The sequence below is a fragment of the Thalassophryne amazonica genome, chromosome 7, assembly GCF_902500255.1.
Source record: "Thalassophryne amazonica chromosome 7, fThaAma1.1, whole genome shotgun sequence".
In the NCBI taxonomy this organism is placed as follows: Eukaryota; Metazoa; Chordata; class Actinopteri; order Batrachoidiformes; family Batrachoididae; genus Thalassophryne; species Thalassophryne amazonica.
In genome coordinates, this window is record NC_047109.1 from 114,799,057 (window position 1) to 114,824,866 (window position 25,810).

Consider the following 25,810-nt stretch of genomic DNA (forward strand, 5'->3'; position numbering starts at 1 on the left):
GCTTTAGGTTAGCAAAGTTGCCTCACAGCAAGAAGGTCATGGGTTCGATTCCCACCTGTGCCCTTTCTGTGTGGAGTTTGCGTGGGTTCTCTCCGGGTGCTCCGGCTTCCTCCCACATCCAAAGACACGCAGGTTAGGTGGATTGGAAACTTTAAATTGACTGTAGGTGTGAATGTGTTTGTTTGTTTGTTTGTATGTGACCCTGCAACAGACTGGCGCCCTGTCCAAGGTGTACCACGCCTCACGCCCTATGATTGCTGGGATAGACTCCATCCCCCCGTGACCCTTAACTGGTTTAAGCGGTTGAAGATTTTGCGTGTGTGTGTGTGTGTGTGTGTGTGTGTGTGTGTGTGTATGCTTTAGATCTTGTTGAGATACATGAGAAAAGGTGTTTTTTTGTTTTGTTTTGTTTTGTTTTGTTTTGCTGCCATATTGCACAGCATGTCGTGATTCAGCATCAGGAAATATAATCTATTGGTTTGTGAAAAAAAAAACTCATGAAGCTGGGTTCGTTTTTTGGACCATGTTTTCCTTGACCTTTGACCAGACTCCTCCAAAATCTTGTCACCTCTCAATATCTAATTACATAACATTCCCACCAACTTTGAAGTAAATCTGTCCAGCTGTTTCCGTTATCTTGTCCACAGACATGCACACCAGTGCAAACAATACCCTGCATCATTGCTTGACTGACACATTAAGTCTTTCCACTGGGTTTCCTGAAGTGTGGTTGATGATCAAAGGATTGATTCCAACTATAGCAAAAAATTTTCCTGTTTCCAAATGTCAACATTTTCCTTAATGTTTTCTTCAGCCTTTAAAAACTTACTTCCCCACTCTGGCTCTTATTAACTATGTTCAGTGCTCACAGTCTTACCTGCTGGTACGAAGACACAGCAGGCTGTGGACATATGCCTGGTTGCTGATTGCAGTGACTTTGATCTTGTCCAGGAGTGACCTTTGATCATATCTGAAGTTTGCTGGAAATTCCCCAAGGGACCTGGTAGCAGTAGGAGGCCACAAGGAGACAGATGTAACAATGACCCCAGTGACTGACCTTTGCCAAAGATCACCTTGCCTGAACAGTTATGGAACCTGTATGTGTTCCATGTTTGGTGGGAAGTGGAGAGGAAATATACATTTTGATCTCTGACCACAACGACTGGGATCTTTCCTAAAATAAACCTTTCTGGGCCTGGCATCAACAAAAGTTTGTTGGAAATCAACCAAAGGAACCTGGGAGGACTAGGCAGGGAAGCAAACTATTTACATAGTATCCTGTCGCAGCCCGAGGCTCACAGAACCAGAGATTCTCCCCAGACATCATATCTGGATGAGAGCCTACAGCCCCCCAGGATGGCACCAGCCTGGACTGAGGAAGAAGGCTGGTGCCCACACAGCTCAGTGAAATGAGATGATGAAGTGTCTTGTCCAAGGACTGAATCCCATGTGGGGAATTGAACCTTTGCCTTTATATTAGACTAAGTCCTGTACCACAGCCCAAGATGCATGTTTTTAAAAAATTTAAGTCAAGTCTTCCTCAACAATGGTTTGAAATTGATGAAACATCTCATGGGACAATAACGGCGGCTGCACAGCACTGAAAAATGAGACACTCTCTCCAGTCTCATTGTATATTTTGTATAATGACAATAAAGGGCATTCAGTTCTATTCTATGTCTATGCTACAAACTGTCCAACAGTTTTGTAGTCTACGTTCGTCCGTTGAAAATAAAAACTTTATTCAATTTATTTCTTGAGTGCCAACTCACAACAGCAGAATCTGAGGTCAACCCACCCCATGAGCAGCCACGGCGAGGAAAACTCCCCCCCTTAAGAGGAAAAAAATTGAGCAGGTAGCCATCGGGACTGGGTCTAGACCTCATTGTGTGTAGCGCCTTGAGGTAACACAAGTTATGTTTTGGTGCCGTACCAATAAATTGAACTGAAATTGAGTTGACAGTAGAGAAGCAACAAAACACGAGTGACACAAACGTTCACCTGAACGGTTCCAAACTCAATAACATCAGTGATCCTGTGCAGCCGAATCAACATAAGAAACAGATACAGAGCATCTATGATGGGAAGCAGAGTCCCAGAGAGCAGGGTCTGTGACGCAGCGATGGAGGAGGATGAGGGAGGGGTTTCTGGGCAGCAACAATAAAGGCCAGAGTCAGTGATAGAGACAGGTTCCCGGGTAGCAGGCAGCATGATCGTGGACTGGCAGACGGCCAAAGACATTCAGCAAGCAGGCCCTCCAGAAAAAAAAAAAAAAAAAAAAGGCTCAGTAATGGAACCAGAACAGAATACATTAGATTGTACATACATACATACAACAAAATGTGTCCTCTGCATTTAACCCATCTTAATTACTGTTAGACACAATCCAACCACTAGGGGCAGTGGGCAGCCACAGTCCGGCACCCCGGGGGCCAAATCCTGTGTAGAGACGCTGCCTTGGTCAGGGACAGAGAAAGGAGCAGACCCTAAATAAACAGAGGAAACCTACACGGACATGGGGAGAACATGCAAACAGAAAGCACGGGAAGTGATCCTGCGACCTTCTTGCTGTGAGGCACCAGTGCAAACCACTAAGCATTCAACAGGATCATTCATCACACACTGCATCGCAGAATCTCGGAGTCCCCCCACCCAACTGGATCAAGGACGTCCTCACTAACTGTTCACACACATCAAACTTGGACCCTACCTTTCCTCCATCATCACGCTCAGCACGGGTGCACCACAAGGCTGGAAATAAGGTTCACTGTTCAGAAATTGTTCACAGTTCATGAATATCTTCAGAGGTCAGGTGCTGCACGTCTTGTGACGCAGTTCCAATTAAGCTGGACTTGACTTTAGAAACAGCTTGGAAAGTTCTTAGTGGTTCAATATCAGTGTTCATACAGTTCTTGGAAATAGTTCTTGGTACTAGTTCCTGGTCATGCGCAGTCATGAACAGAAGCAAGGTGAGAACGGGATCTCAGAGACATGCAGGAACTTAGCTGAATGTGGCAGAGCTGTGTGCGCTGAGGCAGAGAGCAGATGAGTTCCAAACAGTGTTGTATAAAGTACCGGAAAATCATCCATCCATCCATTTTCTTCCGCTTTATCCGGAGTCGGGTTGCAGGGGCAGCAGCTCAAGCAAAGCAGGAAAATCACACTTAAGTAAAAGTACAGATACCCATTAAAAAAAATGATTTTGGTAGAAGTTCAAGTAACCGATTGAAATGCTACTCAAGTAAAAGTCTTAAAGTATCTAGTATTTATTGTACTTAAGTATGACAAGTAATGTACAACTAAATGTACTCAAGTATTGAAAGTAAAAGTACAAGTAAATGTTAATAATCAAAAACGGACAGATTTTTTTTTTTTAAATAAAAGTTTATCTAGGCTTGTAAATGACTGGTAGTATTAGTCAAAATACTGAAAATTGTGCGCATCACACAAAAACACTTCAGAAACAAGGTTTCAAAACCTAAACAAGAGTAGGATACTCACAAGGTGTTCACAGGAAACAGTTATTTCTATATATATTTATTTATTTTCATTGTTACATGGTTTTATCTTTTCTGTTGTTTTGTTTCATTAGGTTCTTTTTGTCTCTTTCTCTAAAATTGTAACATTATTAGTCTATTATTGACTGTTATTGTCTATTATGTAGACTATTGTTGTTGTTGCTATAATATATGAATAAAAATAAATTAAAAAATTACAATTTGACTCTTATGACAACGAACGCTGAGCCATTAATTATACAGAAAACAAATCAACACAAACGTGCTGATGCAAACATCTTAATGCTAACTTTAACATTGAAAATGCCATAGACATGCTAACGCGTTAGCATCGGTCCCATTTTTAAGTTCTAAAATACATCTATCAACTGTTTCAGAAGACCATAACAGGTCGGTTTAACATAAAAATATTAAATATTACTCACAGACATATGCTCTTCAGGGTTTTAGTCGAGGAAAAATTAGGATAAAACGAAATAAAACAATCCACGAATCGTAGATCGAAGCACTGCGTCGATTGGTTCAAGGTTCAAAGCAAAGCCGCACTGCAGAAAAGTTGATTACAGACCTGCAGCGGGTCTGTAATCAATGTAGAGAAATGATCATTTTCCTGACAAACACCCCCCAAGTATTTTTACTTTGTTACTATACAACACTGGTTCTAAAGTGACGGCGTGCAGGGAGTGTAGCATGGAAGCCGCGCAGGAGGGCATCTGAAAACACCAAAAGATCAATGAGCTCTAATATGGAAATTAGAGGAGGCCAGGTTACCTTGAGATGAGCTGTGGAAAGCTCAGACTTCACGCTGAGATTCTGGCAAGGTCAGAAGATACAGAAGTCCAAACTGACATTTGAAATTTAGTGCCAAATGATGTTTTCTGGTATTTTTAAACTACTGACTGCTTGATCAGGTGGGCATAAAAATGCAAGAAATTGCTTTAGGAACTTTTTTAAAATAAAAACAAAATAAAGTTTATCTAAGAAAAAAAAACCTTTATTAAAACATGTTTAGCAATATTCTTGGAGATAGTTTGAACATTTTAAAGTCCTAGGCTCCAATCCCAATACTCTGCCGTTGGCGAAGGCAGATTAATTGGGATTGGACCCTAGTCGTGGGCTGTGTCCAGCTCTCACTTACTGCAGCTTTGATTGGGCTGTTTGGAGCTTCCAGCAGCTTTCTGCAGGTGCTGCTCACGCATGGCTGCTACCACAGAGTCTGATGTAAGTTACCAACCTCGGAATAAACAAAATAGCCAAATACTGCTGGTAACCCACCTTGCGTCTGTAGATCACCACGGGTTGCAAAAATAACTTACAGCTTGTGTAGCAACACAAAGTGGAGCATTTTTTAGCATCCAGACAGATCAATATTTTTCAAAAGTGTGTTTAAACTGAAACCCTTGTGCCTGAGTCCTGAAGAGCCCAGCAAGCGGAAAAGGTCAAGGGGACATCTACATTTCAAAAAACAGATGGCTACTTTCAGCTGCTGGGGATCGACCGGTGCTTCTGCTGTGTGGTGGATGCAGCGGTGTGATGTACCAGCACACAAAACCTTTACCTCTGAAAAGTTGAAGCAGGCAATTTATGCATTAGTACAAGTAATTTGTCCAAAGAAATAATGAACAGATTTACCTAGAATTAAAATAGTCACTAGTTGGCAACCAAGCTGGGTGCCAACCCAGGTTGGTTCAATGGTTATTTGTGTGACCTTAGGCAGAAAGCTAGAGGTTTGGAACGGAAATGGTGTAGTTCCATATTAGAGGTGTTCCACTTTGCATGGTGTGATGCTATCTTAGATTATAAGCACGCACTACTGGCTACAAAGCGGGCCTTTTATTTATTTATGATTTGATCAATAAAAACAAGCATAACTCAAAGTTTTTGTTTGCAACGGTGGCATTCCTCAATCATGGACAGCCACCTGTTAGTCGCTCTCCCTTTTTAGTACAAGACTTCTTGGACTATTTCGAGAAGAAAATTGAGGATATTAGGTTGACCATATCTCACCAGGCTTTGGTCCAACCACCACATCCTGCTATGGAGGTGGATGGTCCCACTGAGGTGTTACCCAGATTTACAAATTTTGATGGTATCTCGCAAGGCGCACTGACGAAGCATATGACGTCTAAAAAAAGCACAACCTGCTTATTTGATCCTATACCAACAAAACTGTTTAAGGACCTGTGGCCCACTCTTGGGCTGATTGTGCTGGAAATTCTAAATCTCTCACTATCTTCTGGATCTGTTCCTAAATGTTTCAAGTCTGCAGTGACTAACCCCTTCTAAGCCTGTATATCCCATTGATGGGAAATTTCACTTTTTATTTGTGAGATACTCACACACACTCATCTTCAACCGCTTAGTCCAATCAAGGGTTACGGGGGGCTGGAGCCTATCCCAGCAGTCATAGAGCGTGAGGCGGAGTACACCCAGGACAGGACGCCAGGGCCACAAACAGACAAACACATTCACACCCACTCGCACACCTATGGACAATTTAAAGATTCCAATCCACCTAACCCACATGTCTTTGGATGTGGGAGGAAACCGGAGCACCCGGAGGAAACCCACGCAAACACGGGGAGAACATGCCATTACCATTACTTAAGAAATGCAGTCTCGACCCTAGTGTATTGAAAATCCAATCGGCCGATATCAAATATATCATTTTGCTCTAAAATTCTGGAAAGAGTGGTTTCACGGCAGCTCGTGGACTATCTTACTGAGAATAATCTCTTTGAGCCACTGCAATCTGCTTTTAGAAAATATCACTCCACAGAGACAGCACTTACTAAAGTAGTGAATGACCTTTTGTGAGCAATGGACTCAGATACCACTACAGTCTTGGCGCTGCTGGATCTCAGTGCTGCGTTTGATTCCGTAGCTCATCATATTCTACTTGATAGGCTGGAGAATCATTTTGGAATTACTGGAACTGCCCCTGCATGGCTGACGTCATACTTGTCTAGTCGTTCTTACTGTTTTTGTGCAATGGCACTTCCTCTGATCTTAAGGACATGAAGTTTTGGGTTCCGCAAGGATCTGTTTTAGGCCCCCTGCTTTTTTCCCTTTATGTAGCACCCCTTGGGAATATACTGTGGCATTTTGGGATTGCCTTTCATTGCTATGCTGATGATACTCAGTTATACATGCCAATAACTGCTGGTAATCTCATTCACATAAAATCCTTAGAAGATTGCCTTGCATCAGTGAGAAGTTGGATGTCTAGTAACTTCCTACTTTTAAACTCTGATAAGACTGAAATGATGGTTGTTGGTCCAGTGAGACATCAGCATCAATTTGATCAGTTAACGCTCAGCCTCGGCTCGTGTGTCATATATCACACTGACAAAGTGAGGAACCTTGGGGTGATTTTTGATCCTACATTGTCCTTTGACCTCCACATTAGAAATATTACGAAGACTGCTTTCTTCCACCTGCGAAATATAGCGAAGATTCATCCCATCCTGTCTATGGCTGATGCTGAGACCCTGAACCATGCATTTATCTCTTCTAGATTGGTCTACTGCAATGTTCTATTTTCTGGTTTACTGCAGTCTAGCATTAGGGGTCTCCAAATGGTTCAAAATGCTGCTCCCAGACTTTTGACACAAAGCAGACAGTCTGACCACATTACACCCATTTTGGCATTCCTACACTGGCTTCCAGTCACTGCAAGATCGGATTTTAAGGTTCTGTTATTAGCCTATAAAATTGTTAATGGACTTGCACCTCCAAATCTGGCTGACCTGGTAAGCCCCTATGTACCAGCTCGGGCCCTGCGTTCGCAGGGTGCAGGACCTTTATGTGTTCCCAGGGTGAATAAAAGTCTGCCGGTCACAGAGCCTTTGCCTACCATGCCCCAGCTCTATGTAATGATCTCCCGGCACACATATGACAGTCGGATACTGTGGAGACTTTTAAATCATGTTTAAGGACTCATTTGTTTTCCTTGTTTTATCATTAGTATTGTGTTATGATTATGTCATTTTGGTTGACGTCATACTTGACCAGTCATTCTCACTGTGTTTTATACAGTAACACTACCTCTAACCTTAGTGACACGAAATTTAGTGTTCCATAGGGGTCTGTCTTAGGCCACCTGCTTTTCTCCCTTTATATAGCACCCCTTGGGCACATATTACAGCGTTTTGGGATTACCTTTCACTGCTATGCAGATGACACTCAGTTATACATTTTGGCATCTCTTCACTGGCTTCCTGTCCCAGTGAGATCAGATTTTAAGGTTCTACTACTAGTCTATAAAATTGTTCATGGACTAGCACCTCCCTACCTAGCTGACGTAATTAAACCTTACATACCGGCCCAGACTTTGCATTCTCAGGGTGCAGGACTACTTTGTGTCCCTAAGGTGAATAAGAAGTCTGCGGGTCACAGAGCTTTCTGTTATCGTGCCCCTGTTCTGTGGAATGATCTCCGTGCATCAATAAAACAGTCAGATTCTGTGGAAACTTTCAAGTCCAGACTTAAGACGCACTTATTTTCCCTTTCATATGGCTAGCATACTGGTATAGTTTTGTTTTACGCTTTTTACTCTTTTAATTCATTTTATTAGGAAACGGAGCATGCAGCAGCTTCTCCAGCTCAGTAAGGATTATTAAATTGTAAAGTTCAGTCTTAAGACTCTTGCAGGGTTCTGCAGAATCCATTTTTGAGGAAAATAAAAGAAACGACACACAGAGAGAACAAAGGCTGTGCTGTGGCTTGAGATTCACTCGTTTTCCCCAAACAGAGGCGGCAAGATGAGACTTCATTATTTTGTTTTCTGATGGGAACACAACATGTGAGCTGAGCTTATCTTGGTGCAATTACTGAGAATGCCTTTGCCGTGGATAATATTTATCTCCAGCAGCACAAATGTTTGCAGATCAGCAGCTGCCGCTGCCGAAACCATGAATTTTACATTAGAGTAAATGTGAATAATTTGTGCCAGTTGAGCAGAAAACTGTAAGTAAGAACTAAAGTGCTCGACAGTCGCACAATGAGATGTGAGTGTAAGAACATTCTGATCATTTCACTCTGAAGCTGGTGGTCTGATCCAGCATGTCAACTTATAGATGATGGGGTGGGTGGGGAGCTGGGGGGTATCATTTCTTACTGTTGGCAGCAGACTCAGCAACAGAGGCCTTGTAAAGACGTCTTTGACATCATGTTGACTGAACGTAACAGAGCTGTATTTGTGCTCAGACTAGTCAAGAATAAACAACCTTTGACAATCAAATGTTCCCAAAAAGCTACTTTACAGTGCACCACGGTTACTTTGAGGCTCCATATGTTGACCTGCAACACCAACGTTTGGCTAAAATCAAGGCTGGATTCAACCAAACACATAAATCACAAAGAAAAGTGGCATTAAGCAGCTTCGTGCCGATTGTAAAGTTTTGGGAGCTCAGCTAATCTCTCAGACACGACCCGCTGCAGACTCATATCCAGTTTTCATGCTGAGCACAAAAATATTATTTCAATATATCCAGCAACATCTTGTAGAGCAGGAAGCTCAGCGGATAATGAGCTGCCCTGCCAATATGTAGATCTGGGTTTGAATCCCACTCACGCTACCTGTCTGTGTCCTTAGAAAAGACACTTAATCTGCATTGTCTCAGTCCACACAGCTGTAAATGGGAACCTGCCTTAGCTGGGGAAGTTATCTGTGGCAGACTAGTGTCCCATCCAGGGGGAGTTCTAGACCGTCATATGCTTGATGTTTAAGCACTGGCACCAGTGGGCCTATACAGGACTTACTTCAAGATATCTAACATTGCAGAATCAGTTCAGGTCTACCACATCTGTCCCACTGGAGGACTTTGCTGCACCGGTCTCCGCACCAATGCTGGACACAGTGGTGGCTCATTCCCCTCCAGTACACTTGGTGCTGCATCATTTTCTGTTCCAACCTCAGCAGTGCTTGGCCTCACAGCATTCACCTCCTTGGACACTTTTGTCTCAGAGCCGTTGCCTGCTTCAGCCTCTGTTACATTCACCAGACACCTCAGTTCTATTCTGTCCACCTTTGCCGATTGCCAGACATCCCAGCTCTGTCCCTGCCATCAACTTGGCCATCATAACACCTCACGTTTGCTTCTTCCTCAGTGGTGGCTCTCAAGTGTCTCAGCTCTGATCTTAGGTTTGCCTCAACAATGGAGGTGGTCTCAGGTATCCCATGTTGTGTTGCGATGGGGGCTGCTGGACATTTAAGCCCTGCTCTGGCCTCCTGTTCAGATCCCCTGATTTCTCAGCTCTGCTTCGGGCTCCCATCTGGTCACCAAATATCTCACTCCTGCCTTGGCTTCCCTCCCAACTTGCAGATGTTCTATCTGTGACCTGATGTCCTGGCCAGCTTCCACAGACCTCAGCTGTGATCTGAATTCCAGATGTCTTTGCTTTGCTCTGGACACCGGACTGTCCTCCAGCCAGCTAAAGTCACTAGCCAGCTATTCTTCTTGCTTTCTTTCCGGTCTTTTCCCCCTCATCCACCGTCTTGACACTTTTGTGTCTTCCTCTGTCCCCAACCCCCTTTTATTTTTTTCTCAGGCTTCCCTTGGCGATAGGGCATTGGGCTTAACGTCATGGTTCTTTATTGTTCCTTATCTATATATTTTTTGGGGATTGCAAGATGTGGGAAGAGCTTCTGGCAACCTGATGTCCCCAGACCGAACTGCTTGGAGATGCCAAAACCTTTACAGGAGAATATAGGTTCATGATTTTAGGGTCCTGATGTTTCCTCTCTTACTGTATGGTTATGAGACATGAACGCTAACCAGTGGCTTAAGGCAACAAATAGATGTCTTTGGATTTGTCTCCTTGGAGGACCCTTGGAATTACTTATGTCAAACAAACAGGTATTTATGGAGACTCAGAAAAGGCATACGTTCCTCTTGTATTATGAGAAAATATCAGCGACAACACTTTGGCCATGTGGTACCTCAGTGTTAAGGAAACTGGAAAAGACCCATTTGATGCCCACCTTTTACCTGACAGCTGTTGTGAAAGTGTAGTGACACGGACCCACAACAGGGGGCGGTAATGAACGGACAATGGATTAAGACAAAAAGTAACAATTTAATGTTGTGAATTGCACAACGGAATACAGACAATTGCAGTTGAGGAGTACAGTCAATCATACACAAGGTGACGTGTGGGCAGGCTCGAGGATAGAAGACGTCTGTCCAGAGAAGAGCCAGATCCCACACGGCTTCCACCGCCAACGGATCTGAAGAACACCGGAGCCGCCAAGTCCTGGGTCCCAGGTGGCCACCGTCTCCAGCTGTCAGACCTGGTACTGCTGGCAGAAACAGAAACAGTTAATGGTGGGTGTGTGGATACACACCCAGTAATCTCTCCGTACTCAGTTCCTCCAGGAGGGAGAACCTCCACCTCCAGAAACAGAATCACCCGTGCAGCTCCTGTCAGTCACTTCCCTGGAAGGAGTGGGAGGCGAAGACGTCGCAACTCACACAATCCGCCAATCCAGCTACAGACTGTGTCCACAGGATGAACGGCTGCACACAGAACAATATTTAATTTTGATTAGTTACAGCAGAGAAAGTTACCTGAGTGGTAGCTGATTTCTCGGCGGGGAGGTGGAGTTGCAATCCGGCTTTTACGGTGATGGTAGAATGAGTGACAGCTGGTGCTGTTGATGAGAGACAGCTGTCACTCTCTGTTGCTCCGACGCCCTCTCGTGCTTGAAGCCCGCACTTCAAGCAGGGCGCCATCTGGTGGTGGTGGGCCAGCAGTACCTCCTCTTCAGCGGCCCACACAACAACAGCGACAAAGAGATGTCTACTTTTGGGAGGTGAAAATGGACCGGACCAGCTTTCTACACAAGTGGTTGCCATCTAGGACCCAAGGTGGTTTTGTAGTGTGCTGGATGTGTTGATGAACAGCAGAATGAAGGTTCTTCAAGTCTTGACCTGATCTGTTCTGAGCGTCCCTGTCTGTTCTTCTCTGTGCAGGTTTTGTTGATGCTGTGGGCATTGTTCATCACTCTCCTGTCTATCATCTGCTCACCATCCCAGCTGCTGCTTATTTATTCATCACACCTGTCATTCATTCTATCACCCTGCTGTATATTACCCTGACCTGTCTTTTGCTCGCTGCCACGTCATTATTTTCATTCTGTTCCCTGCAGCACTGCTCATCATCTCTGCTTTGTTTATCAGTTCAACTCTCTGTGGGCCACCACTGTATTTTTGGTTTGGCTCCCGGTACTTCTGTTGTTTCCCATGTCAACCTGTCTTCCATAGTGTTTCTCTGTTGTCAACTCCCCTGTCCTTGTGTCACTGCTGGTCTGATAATTGCTACCTGCACCTGCACACAGCGATTATCAGACCAGTGTTGTGTATTAACCCGTGTTAATTGCTGTCCACAGTCTGCTGTCGTTCCTCCTCATCAGTTCCTTCATCTTGTGCTTTGGTTCACTTCCTTTCTGAACTCAATCACTTTATCAATAAATCCTTTTCCCCTCTACCATGTCTGACTATGTGCCCTGTATTTGGGTTCAGCTTTCCATTGACCATCACTCAGTCACTGAAATCCCATGACAGGCATTCATCCATCCATTTTCTATACCAGAGGTTCTGGATCCTATCCCAGCAGTCATAGGACGTGAGGCGAGGTAACCCTCTGCACAGGACGCCAGTTTGTCACAGGGCCACATATAGACAAACAAACACATTCACACCTACGGACAATTTAAAGTTTCCATTCCACCTTACCTGCATGTCTTTGGATGTCGGAGGAAGCCGGAGCACCCGGAGGAAACCCACACAAACACGGGAAGAACATGCAAACTCCACACAGAAAGGCCCCATGTGGGAAGCGACCCCATGACCTTCTTGCTGTGAGGCAACAGTGCTAACCGCAGTGTTTCTAAACCAAAATTCAGCAAAATTCAGCCTTGGTATTGATGTTCACTGTCAGATAGTCCCATAGAATATTTTATGTATTAATCTTCCATTTATTTTTAATTAAACTAACCATTTCTATCTAGTGGCTTCACACTATGAAATGTCACGACATCTCAACTGCGTGATTTCATCCGAGATCCGCAATAAACAGTGGAGCAGAACAAAAACTACCTGTATGAACCACTTTCATTCTTTTCAGATGAGTTATTTTGAATGAATCACTCAAAATGAGCAGCTTCTGTGCACGTCATCACTGTCATCTCTGCCGGAAACTGTTCTGTGCCTATTTTTGCAAGAGAAATTGTAGTGCATTGTGGGAAAACTGCGGTACATTTATGGAAATGTGAAGCTACTGGATGTCCCAGAGCCCTTTGCAGGGTTTCCAAATTACTTACATCCATGGAACACCCCAAAACCCAAAGCTAGTATATTCATTTCATATTCACAAGAGCAGGGGGGGAAAAAAAACACAATATTTATCTAAAATTGTAAAGCTTTTAGTCATACATTGTTATTCTTCCTCAATAATTTGACATAATTAATGGATTATCAAATGATTGACAGCCATTTTTCTTTTTATCAGCTAATCAGTTAAAGATCCCTTAACTGCAACAAGTGGATATAGAAAATGAATGAATATGCCGTACCCTGTCATGACTCTCATGTTTTTGCTTCTTTGCCGACGGGGATTCAGGTGCTGTTACCTTCTCTTGTGATAAGAAATATAAAGAGACCCTGGGAGGGTTCCATAATCCAACCCCTCATCCACATCGCCTGGGTAACAGATCATGTAGGGCATCGCCTGTTGTGGTAAAATATGGTGGGGTCCATGTGTCCCCTGTGGCCGCTACAGTAACTATGAAGGCCCAAAAGGAACCCTGAGCACGAGATGGCTAAGTCTGCAATGGTGGATCAGACGGAGGAGGTGACGGCTTTTAACTCAGTGATTGTGAGGCCGGGTGAAGGCTGCAGCAGGTCCGCACACCCCGATCATCTGGGATTTCCCAGCTATCGGATGTGGTTCAGGATCTCTCAAGGACCGTATGTTTGACGGCGTGCAACGACATTCCTACATTAAACAAACCCACGCACAGGCATCTCTAGATCAGCCCTGGATGTCGATATGCACTCCAGGAATTGATCAAAAGACAACCTTCCTCGCCAATGAGAGATTGCCACAAGGATTTAACAAAAAAAGCAGGTTCTCAAACTTGTTAACTTGGACTACCAACCAGTAGAGATTGCATCGAGGAGCAACCTGCCATGCAGAAACATGCAAAAGTAAATATGTCCCTTTTGACCTACTGTGTCAAGATGGTGGTGCATCTTGGTGGTCTCTATTAGGGAGGCCGCTCCCACATACATAAGAAGGGCTCTTACTAAGTTTATGAAAATGTTTATTAGTGTAAACAGATGTTTATGAATGCTATATTCCATTTCTGCTAATAATAAACACACTACAGCTTTAAATAGCTTAATTTCATGTAATTATAATAATAATTCACATTTAATTATGCTTTCATAAAGCTCCTATAAATCCTTTGTGTCTTTGTGTTGTGTTGTTTTCTGACCATGTTGCACTGCGCTGGCATAAAATTTCCTGTGGCAGTGATCACAGCAGGTTGTGTTTTCTACATTGAGGTTGTTGCCAGAAAGAAAGAACGCTGCTTTTTCTGCCCTTGTTTTACTTCTCCCCCCTCATCCCCCCTTATGCTCACATCATTCACACATATTTTTGACCCATTAGGTTCAGCTTTGCTATGATTAAAAGCAAGCAGATCTGCTGAGTTCTTCCAGCAGTGATGCTGGAAGATTAGGATGGGTTCGAGGGCAATAATTCACTTGTTTCAGCTCAGAAGGAGCACAAAACTGAGCTCATAGTGGCTCTTTACGTGCTAAATTTGTTACGTTTTAGACTGTTAGATGGAACCCCAAAATGCAGGCAGCAAGAGGCAGGTGTTAAGTGGAAAAAAACAGGTGATCTATTGTCCAAATAACAACCAATACTCCAAACACTGACAAAAAGTGAGGTGTGGGAAAAGGGTCCGAAAAACAGAACAGAATCCAAACTGAGTGCAAGGAAATGAATGAAAAAAAAACATGGAATAACACAGTAGCACAGGCAATCTGCAGGAAGCAACATGAAACAACTGGCAAACAATCAGGGACAGGGGTGTGACTTAAAAGCAAAACCAACTGATGAGCAAATAAACGACAGGTGTGGGACAAGGTCTAGGTAAAGTGACAACAAAAAGGTGGCTGGAACAAAACAGACATCTAAAAGGAAGTAGAAATAACACATACATAAAAACATAACCTAAGAAGAAGGATAACCACAAAACCAAAAACACAAGGTGACTAAACACAAACACCTTCCAGGGGTAAGTAGAAATAAAACATAATTGAGATCACAGAACCCCACAGAGGCAGTGGCAGAATCAAAATATAAATCGAAGAACACAAACGTAAAAACAACCATGGCAACGCCTTGTATGGCAGCACCCTGACATCGGGTGAATGTGAGGCATAATTGTAAAGCGCTTTGAGCGTCTGATGCAGATGGAAAAGTGCTATATAAATGCAGTCCATTTACCATTACCATGGAACTCAAAGGTGTAAAAAGTATAACATAAGCGAAAACTCACAAGAATAACTAACACATGAAAAGAAACAACCAAATAATCAAAGTACAAAAACTAAATCATGGAACACAAGCACAAAACCAATGTGGAACTCAACAGAGAACAGAGCACCAACCAGGAGGCCACAGAGGAAAGGACTCGGAGAACTCGGAACAAGGGACACAAAACACAGACAGTGGAGAGACAGACCCAAGACAAAGACAGAGGATGAACCACAATATGGACACATCCGGAAGACTGATGATGACAAGGGACAGTACACTGACCAAAAGACACAGACATGAACGTAGGACCAGGAGTGCGCTCGCATACACACACACACACACACACACACAACAAAATTATGAAAACATCTCATGCACAAAACAGAACTGACATCAGGCCTCACAACATCTATCCATCCATTTCATAGGATTGGATTCTAACGGTCCACATAATTGTTATTTAAAGGTCAGAGACACAGTAAACAAAGAGGTTATCCTGAAAGGAAAGAACATAGGAATCTTCTGACATTTTGTACATCTTTTACAGTGTAGACAAATTAGTTTTACTGTCTTTGCATTTATAATAGTCGATACACATTTGTGAAGATTTAATTTCCTTCCCTGTGTTTTATGTACAGCAGGTAAGAAGCTTCCTGGGGTTTAGTCGAAGCAACTGAACTTATTGTTTAAGGCGTAGTCACACTATAACAGATTGAGTAAACTAATTAGGAACAGATTGAAATAATTTGTCCAGTGGCAAATATTGCTTAATCCGTTGGTCTCTGGTAGATTTGAGGCTCTGACGGACGGATGATGTCACATTTCCACCAGCAATACAAAGAGTCGCATTCAGCAGAATGATTTTCCTGGTTTATGTGCTCTCTGGGGGGAGCTGGATTTGAGCAGGATTCTCCGAGGTCTGATCGTAAATGTGGCTAGAATCTGGGTAGAATCAGGACATAACACTTCCTCACTATGCACGTGCTTTGACAGCATCTTCTCACTGTGCTGGTGTTCAGTGCAGCTTTAGTGTCAAGGACAGCAAACAAGCTTCTTTCTCCGCAGAGTCTTCTTGCCAAGAGATTCCACTGGGCGTGCTTTAGTGTCCAGATAGAAATGTACACAACCATGTTGTCTTTGTCTTCAGATTTGACTAAATGAACAGCCACACTACATGTTGCTACTTTGGGAACTGTCCTCTCCCTGGTGCTGAATTCACAACCTGCACCAGAGCTTTGGCCAGTCAGAAGCCCAGTCTGAAGCATCCGACAAACACAGGATATGAACACGAGTATTGTCGAAGTAATGAACAAGTTGAAGATATGTCATGTCAAAACTACTTTGCAGATTCTCACCAAATTTGCACCACAGATAGATATTAGGGCATGGAAGACTCTGCTGAATTTTGGAGGTGACCTGGATCCAGATTGGCAGAAATCTCAGATTGCTCTTGTTAGAAACATATTTGTCTGGATTTCACTTTGTTGAATCTGGTTTGGACTTCTATCATTCATACAGTTCTAATCTTCACTTTTAAGCAGAATAGAATGTGTTTTGCACTACTGTCAGCGGTGATCTATGGGTCCTTTCACGAGCGACCCAAACTAATGCTTTATTTCCACCCGACTGAGAATATTAATAGTGAGAAAATGACTCAACTTGCAAACCGCAGAACGGTATCACAGTAAGTGAACAGAATGTACCCAGAACCTCATCTGACATTTCTTGGAGGTGTTTTATCTTTATTTTGATTTCGCCCATCTTCAACTTCTGATGCACAGTCTCCATATTCACACAGGTGTGTGTGTGTGTGTGTGTGTGTGTGTGTGTGTGTGTGTGTGTGTGTGTGTGTGTGTGTGTGTGTGTGTGTGTGTGTGTGTGTGTGAGATAAGCACATCTGGAGTTATTCAACCAATGATGCTTACTTCTTTCAGCTTATTTTCACTGACTTGCCCACAAATTACCTGAATATCATGAAAAATATTCTTGTTTGACTCATAACTGAGAATCATCACATATCACTGGCCGTCGGTATTCTTGATTAAATCATTGTGTTGTACTCATCTTCAACAATGGCTATAATTGCGTCTACAAAAAAGTCTATGAAAACTTATTTTAAACATCCACTGTATACTCAAAATAGCAATGAAATAACTGCCAACCTTCCTATTAACTATTCAGTGGTTCATTTTCTGCCACTTATCTGGGTCGAGGTGGCAGCAGACGAAGCAGCTCATTCCACACTTCCCTATCCTCTGGCAAGTCCTGTAGCTCTTCCCATGGAAGTCCTGAGGCATTCCCAAGTGAGGTGCGAAATATAACCCTTCCAGCATGTCCTGGGTCTTCCCTGGGGTCTCCTCCCGGGTGGACATACATGATGACATACATACATGATGACTTACCTAAGAAGACGACCAAGGGTCATCCTCACCTGATGACCGAACCTGGCTCCTTTTGATGTGAACAAGTAGCGCCACTACTCCAAGGCTCTCCTGGATAGTCAAGCTTCCCACCCTGTCCAGTAGTGTAAACCCAGATACCGACAGAGAAATCTCATTTCCACTTGTATCCGTGACCTCATTCTTTCATTCATTACCCAAAATTCTTGACAATAGGTGATGATAGTAGCGTAAATCGACAAGTAAATTGAGAGTCTCACCTTCTGCCTGAGCTCCTTGTCCACCACAATGGTTCAGTACAGCGTCCATAAAACATGAGACTCCACTCCAATCATTCTATCAATCTCACAACCCCAATTTACCCCAACTCCTGAGCAAGAACCCTGAGATACTTAAACTCCTCCACTTGGGGCAGTAACTCATGACCCAGAGGGGACAGCCCACCTTTTTTCTGACAGATGACCATGGTCTCAGAATTGGAGGTGCTGATTCTCATTCCAGTTGCTTCACACTTGGCCTCAAACCTGCGCAGTGCACATCAGATCACTGCCTGGTGAAGCCAACGGAACCACATCATCTGCAAAAAGTAGAAATGCAACTCTGAGGTCACCAAACTGGACATCATTTGGCTCCTAACTGAGACTGAGTAGAAACTGAATAACATCTTTAGTAATCTAGAGCACATTAATGTCACCAATTTCCAAGGTTTGGAAAAATATTGAGTTTCAATCTTTACTATATGTTACTACTGATGCACATTTATTTCCTTTTCATCAATTTATGGAAAAGACGGATATCTTTTATATATTTTTGTCAAACATGAGTAGAACACTTACAGATGTAGCTGCTAATAATAAGTTCAGTAATTTCAAGTCATTTGAGGCAAATGTGCCTCTGTTGGTCGGTTAAACAATTTCTCAGTCAATAATGATCTATTTTTAATTCAGTAAGGGGAAGAAATATATCATGGTGATGGGTTGGCTTCATGATGTGGTTCCAAATACTGTTAGTTCATTACAACTTCACGCACTACCTCCCTTACTGCTTCCATCAAGGGTGGAAAATTCACCTACTTTTTCTGTTTTTCTGTAAATAACATGACACAAAACTGTGTGGCCTTAATTTAATTAAATCTAATTTGGTGGAAAGGTCAACCCGTGCTCTGGGAACATATTTTTAAATTACTGCATTGGTTTGGCTTTCTGGGTGTCTCCCTCTCCCCCTTCTCTTTCTCACTCTGGCAGCTGGTCCTGGTTTGAGTGCCGATGTAAAGAGAATAACAATAACTTGTGATTTGACCACACTGTATCCTACCTCGATCCGTCGGACGATGCATTTACTATGTTTATGCATAATGATTCCATTATAATGCCTCTGTTATTGTCACCCAGTAGGGTTACTTTTGTTATGATTGTGAAACACAAAAAAAACAAAAAAAACAATAAAAAGTTACTGATGACAAGATATATATATATATATATATATATATATATATATATATATATATATATATATATATATATATATATAAATTGACATAATTATGAGAAATCTAAATTATGATAAAAAAGTCAAATTATGATTCAAAGTTATAGATTCAAAGTTATGATCAGACTTCATAGCAACTATGTTAAAATATAAAAACTGTGAAAAAAAACTTTTTGTCAGAAACGTGAGATGCAAACAAATCTAAATTATGAATTACCTTTTTTTTTTTTTAGCTTTTTTTTTACCTTCGTCTTATCAAAAGTGAAACCTTTTATCCCTTTTAATTTGTTTGAACAAGTCATGCACGCTTTTATTTCTTCTCGTTTAGACTACTGCAATGCACTTTATTCCGGAATTAGCCATAATGCACTTTCCCGACTGCAGTTAGTCCACAATTCAACGGCTTGACTTTTAACAGGGGCCAGAAAGCGTGAGCACATTACCCCAATTTTGGCTTCTCTGCACTGGCTCCCTGTACATTTCAGAATTGATTTTAAGATACTTTTGTTTGTTTTTAAAGCTCTGAATGGACTGGCCCCGCAATATATCATCAACTTCCTCCAGGTCTACACTCCAGCACGAGCTCTGAGGTCCGAGGGCCAGTCCCAGCTCATGGTGCCTAGGACGAGACTTAAAACTCGAGGGGACAGAGCCTTCTCCGTGGTCGGTCCCAGACTCTGGAATGCTCTGCCCCGACACGCCCAATCTGCTCCCGCTGTGGAGTGTTTCAAGTCCCGTCTTAAGGCCCACTTTTATTCCTTGGCTTTTAACACCGCGTGAGTTGTACGGTCCATGTGTCTTATTTTATTTTTATTTTATTGAAATTTATTGTTTTATCATGGTTTTATTTATTTATGTATTATTTTATCTTATTTATTTTACTGTTATTATTGTTATTATTACTATTTTGCGTGTCTATGCTTTTGCTGTGCAGCACTTTGGAGACTCCAGTCTGTTTAAATGTGCTTTATAAATAAAGTGGATTGGATTGGAATTAAAAAGTCAAAATTATGATATAAAATCAAAATTGTGATCAACTCCATGACAACTGATAACATTTCAAAATTATTATTATTTTTTATTTTTGTCAGAATAATGAGATGCAAACAAATCTAAATTATGCTTAAACCGTCAAAGTTGTGACAAAATGTGAACTGAGTTGACTGTCATCAATATTGTGAAAAATCTAATTTATGAAAGAAAAGTCAAAATTATAACTGAAAATTTTATCAAATGTTAGTATTTCAACTTTGTGGTGATCCATAAGTAGCCGTATTTGAATAGTGAAATTAGACAGATAGAGATAGATAAATACTTTATTGATCCCAAAGGAAATTGTGCATTGTCCATGCTCCAAGGATAGATAGAATTAAAAGATACAATAAAATGGAAGGAACAAAGCCCACCACAAAATAAATAAATAATGACTAAAAACTAGCTGCTAAGGCACATTCTCCCTCCTGCTCCTCCCAGCAGAGGCCTTGTTAAACAGCCCGATGGCACGCAGAACAAATGAGTTCCTCAGTCTCTCTGTAGAACATCTCACTGAGAGGAATCTCGAGCTTACTGAGCTTCTCTGGATGGAGAAGACAGAGTTCAGAGGGTGACTCTCATTAGACAGGATGGCATGGGTCTTTGTGAGTGTTTTCTGCTCCACCACTGTCTCCACAGAGTCCAAGCCCAGACCCACTACAGAACCGGCCCTCTTAATGAGCCGGTTCAGTCGATGAATGTCCTTCTTAAAAGCACTTATTGATTAAGCAAATATTGACCAATATAGGTCATGTAATCATGAGGCTACGTATGTGTACGTATTTGCTATTGATGCATAAATTCCGAAACTACGTTAACCACAAACACTAATCCTAACCCTAACTATAACCCCAATCCTGATTCTATCCCTAACCATAACCTCTAACCCTAATCCTAACCCTAACCATGACCCCTAACCCTGATTCTATCCCTAACTATAACCTCTAACCCTGAATCTAAATTCTAGCCCTAACCATAACTTTTAACCATAACCCCAACCCTAATTCTAACCCTAACCATGACTGTTAAACCTAATGCTAACCCTGACCATAACCCCTAATCCTAATTCTAACCCTAAACATAACCCCTAATCCAAATTCTAACCCTAACCATAACCCTAATTTTAACCCTAACCATAGCCCTTAACCTAGCCCTAACCATAACCCTGAACCCCAATTCTAACCCTAAACATAACCTCTAATCTAAATTCTAACCCTAACCATAACCCAGTAACTTAATTCTAGCCCTGACCATAACTCCTAACCCTAATTCTATCCCTAACACTAACACCTAACCCTAATTGTAACCATAAACCTTAACCTAGCCCTAGCCATAACCCCTAAGCCTAATTCTAACCCAAACCATAACTGTAGCCCTAATGCAAACCCTAACCCCAACCCTAATGCTAACCCTAACCATAACCCCTAACCCTAATTCTAACCCTAACAATAACTGTTAACCCTAATGCTAACCCTAACCCTAATGCTAACCCTAACTATAACCCCTAACCCTAATTCTAACCCTAAACATAGCCCTGAATCCAAATTCTAACCCTAACTATAACCCCTAACCCTAATTCTAACCCTAAACATAGCCCTGAATCCAAATTCTAACCATAACCATAACCCCTAATCCTGATTCTATCCCTAACCATAACCTCTAACCCTAATTCTATCCCTAACTATAACCCCTAACCCTAATTCTAACCATAACCATAACCCCTAACCCTAATTCTGAATCCCGAATCCTAACCATAACCCCTAACCCTAACCTCTAGCTCTAATTCTAACCATAACCCCTAACCCTAATCCTAGGCATAACAAGGCTGTGCTACTTATGAATAGAATTTGGAATTATTGATATGCCTACATACGAATGGCCACTTCCTTAAGAAAATTGTAAAATTATGAAATATTAGATTTTATCATGATTATGAGAGAAAACGAGTCTAAAATTATTAAAAGTCAAAGTTATGACAAAATATGGAAAACCTGTCAATGTCACAGTTGTGAGAAAGATTTTGAATTTCTGTCATTTGATATGAATTCAAAATTTAGACATTTAGAGTAAAAAAAAAATATATATATATATATATATATATGAGTCACTATTATGACAAAATAATCCACTTTATAAAACACTGCTAGAAGCTACTTAGTCAAAATTTAGATTCAAAATAATCAAAACGGCAAAATTTTGACTTTGGCACGATTATAACAAACTGTAAACATGAATCACAATTTTGAGAACAAAATCCATTTTCACTGTCATTACTATGACACTCCCCCTCTAGCTGCCACCTTATTGTGGTGGGGGAATTTGCGTACCCGGATGATCCTAGGAGCTATGTTGTCGGGGGCTTTGTGCTCCCTGTAGGGTCTCCCAAGGCAAACAGGTCCTAGGTGACAGGTCAGACTAAGGGCAGTTCAGAACCTCCATGACCAGTAAAAAAATCAAGGACCGAGACGTCGCCCGGTATGGCGGAGCCGGGGCCCTGCCCTGGAGCTAGGCCTGGGGTTGGGGCTCACGCGCCTGGCCTGGCCTTAGCCCATGGGGCCCAGCCAGGCTTAGCCCGAAAGAGCGGCGTGGGCCCGCCCTCCTGTGGGTTCACCACCTGCAGAGGGGGCCATGGGGGTCAGGTGTAGAGAGGATTGGGTGGCGGTCGAGGGTGGGTGGACCGGCGCCCCGGTCCATGCTCACAGCCCCTGGCTGTTGGGATGTGGAATGTCACCTCGCTAGGGGGAAGGAGCCTGAGCTTGTGCGGGAGGTTGAGAGATACCGACTAGAGATAGTTGGGCTCACCTCCACGCACAGCTTGGGCTCTGGTACCCAACTCCTGGAGAGGGGCTGGATGCTTCATTTTTCTGACGTTGCCCACACGGTGAGGTGGAGAGCTGGGGTCGCATTGCTTATTGCTCCCCAGCTCAGTCGCCATGTGTTGGAGTTCACTCCGGTGAACGAGAGGGTTGCGTCCCTACGCCTTCGGGTCGTGGACAGGTCTCTCACCATTGTCTCGGCCTACGGTCCGAGCGGCAGTGCAGAGTACCTGACCTTCCTGGAGTCCCTGGGAGGGGTACTAGATAGCGCTCCGACTGGGGACTCCATTGTTCTCCTGGTTGGATTTCAACCCCCACGTGGGTGGCGACAGTGAGACCTGGAGGGGGGTGATCGGGAAGCACGGCCTCCCCGATCTGAAGTGGTGTTCAGTTGTTGGACTTCTGTGCTAGTCACAGTTTGTCCATCACGAACACCATGTTCGAGCACCAGGGTGTCCATAAGTGCACGTGGCACCAGGACACCCTGAGCCGGAGGTCGATGATCGACTTTGTAGTCGTATCATCTGACCTTCGGCCACGTGTCTCAGACACTCAAGTGAAGAGAGGGGCAGAGCTGTCGACCGATCACCACCTGGTGGTGAGTTGGATCCGCTGGGAGGGGAGGAAGCCGGTCAGACCTGGCAGGCCCAAACATATCGTGAGGGTCTCTGCTGGGAACGACTGGCGGAACCCTCTGTCAGCGAGGTCTTCAACTCCCACCTCCGGGAGAGCTTCTCCCAGATCCCGGGGGAGGTTGGAGACATGGAGTCCGAGTGGACCATGTTCTTCACCTCCATTGTCGATGAGGCCGCTCGTAGCTGTGGTCGCAAGGTCTCTGGTGCCTGTCGCGGCAATCCCCAAACCCGGTGGTGGACACTGGAAGTAAGGGATGCCGTCAAGCTGAAGAAGGAGTCCTACTTATCTTTGTTGGTAGGTGGAACCCCAGAGGCAGCTGACAGGTACCGGCAGGTCAAGCGTGCCGCAGCCCGTGCGGTCGCAGAGGCAAAAACACGGGTCTGGGAGGAGTTCGGGGAGGCTATGGAGGAGGACTATCGGTCGGCCTCGAAGAGATTCTGGCAAACCATCCGACGCCTCAGGAGGCGGAAGCAGCTCTCCACCAGCACTGTTTACGGGGCGGGTGGGGAGCTGTTGACCCTGACTCGGGATGTTGTCTGCGGTGAAAGGAGTACTTCGAGGATCTCCTCAATCCCATCGTCACGTCTTCCGAAGAGGAAGCAGAGACTGGGGACTCAGAGGCGGACTCATCCATTACCCAGGCTGAAGTCACCGAGGTGGTTAGAAAGCTCCTCGGTGGCAAGGCTCCTGGGGTGGATGAAATCCGTCCTGAGTACCTTAAGTCTCTGGATGTTGTGGGACTGTCTTGACTGACACGCCTCTGCAACATCGCATGGCGATCGGGGACAGTGCCTCTGGATTGGCAGACCGGGGTGGTGGTCCCTCTGTTTAAGAAGGGGGACCGGAGGGTGTGTTCCAACTATAGGGGGATCACACTCCTCAGCCTCCCCGTTGTAAGGTCTATTCCAGTGTACTGGAGAGGAGAATTCGACCGATGGTCGGACCTCGGATTCAGGAGGAGCAGTGTGGTTTTCGTCCTGGTCGCGGCACACTGGACTAGCTCTACATGCTCCATCGGGTGCTTGAGGGTTCATGGGAGTTCGCCCAACCAGTTCACATGTGTTTTGTGGATCTGGAGAAGGCGTTCGACCGTGTCCCTTGGGGCACCCTGTGGGGAGTGCTCTGGGAGTACTGGGTCCGGGGTCCTTTCCTAAGGGCTATCCGGTCCCTGTACGACCGCAGCAGGAGCTTGGTTCGCATTGCCGGTAGTAAGTCAAACCTGTTTCCAGTGCACATTGGCCTCTGCCAGGGCTGCCCTTTGTCACCGGTTCTGTTCATTATTTTTATGGACAGAATTTCTAGGCGCAGCCAGGGTGTAGAGGGGGTCTGGTTTGGGAACCACAGAATCTCGTCTCTGCTGTTTGTGGAGGATGTGGTTCTGTTGGATTCGTCAAATCAGGACCTTCAGCGTGCACTGGGGCGGTTGGCAGTCGAGTGTGAAGCGTCCGGGATGAAAATCAGCACCTCCAAATCCGAGGCCATTGTTCTCGACTGGAAAAAGGTGCTTTGCCCTCTTCAGGTCGGTGGAGTGTCCTTGCCTCAAGTGGAGGAGTTTAAGTATCTCGGAGTCTTGTTCACGAATGAGGGACGGATGGAGTGTGAGATCGATAGACGGATCAGTGCAGCATCTGCAGTGATGCGGTCGCTGTATCGGACCGTCGTGGTGAAGAGAGAGCTGAGTAGGGGGGCAAAGCTCTCGATTTACCGATCGATCTACGTTCCGATCCTTACCTATGGTCATGAGATTTGGCTCATGACCAAAAGAACGAGATTGCGAGTACCAGTGGCCGAGATGAGTTTCCTCCGCAGGGTGGCTGGGCGCTCCCTTAGAGATAGGGTGAGGAGCTCAGGTCACTCGGGAGGAGCTCGGAGTCGAGCTGCTGCTCCTTCACGTCAAAATGAGTCAGTTGAGGTGGCTCAGGCATCTTTTCCGGATGCCCCCTGGACGCATCGCTGGAGAGGTGTTCCGGGCACGTCCCATTGGGAGGAGGCCCCGGGAAAGACCCAGGACACGCTGGAGGGACTACATCTCTCGGCTGGCTTGGGAACGCCTTGGGGTTCCCCCGGAGGAGCTGGGGGAGGTGTGTGTGGATCGAGAGGTCTGGGCGGCTTTGCTTGAGCTGCTGCCCCCGTGACCCGACTCCGGATAAAGCGGAAGAAAATGGATGGATGGATGACTATGACATATGAAGCCAATTTTTTTACTCCTAATTAAAACTATGGTAACATGACAAACATGTGACTTTGACATTATTGTGAGATTACATCTAACAATTATTTATTTATTTCATTTCATTTATATAGTGCCAAATAACAACAGAGTTGCCTCAAGGTGCTTCACACAAGTAAGGTGTAAACTTACTAA

General features: G+C 44.0%; 1 protein-coding gene across 1 annotated transcript in view; it reads left to right on the forward strand.

The window, feature by feature from the left end:
• The window catches only part of LOC117513522, a 233,660-nt gene that overhangs the window by 18,373 nt on the left and 189,477 nt on the right, over positions 1-25,810 (forward strand). The window lies entirely within an intron of this gene.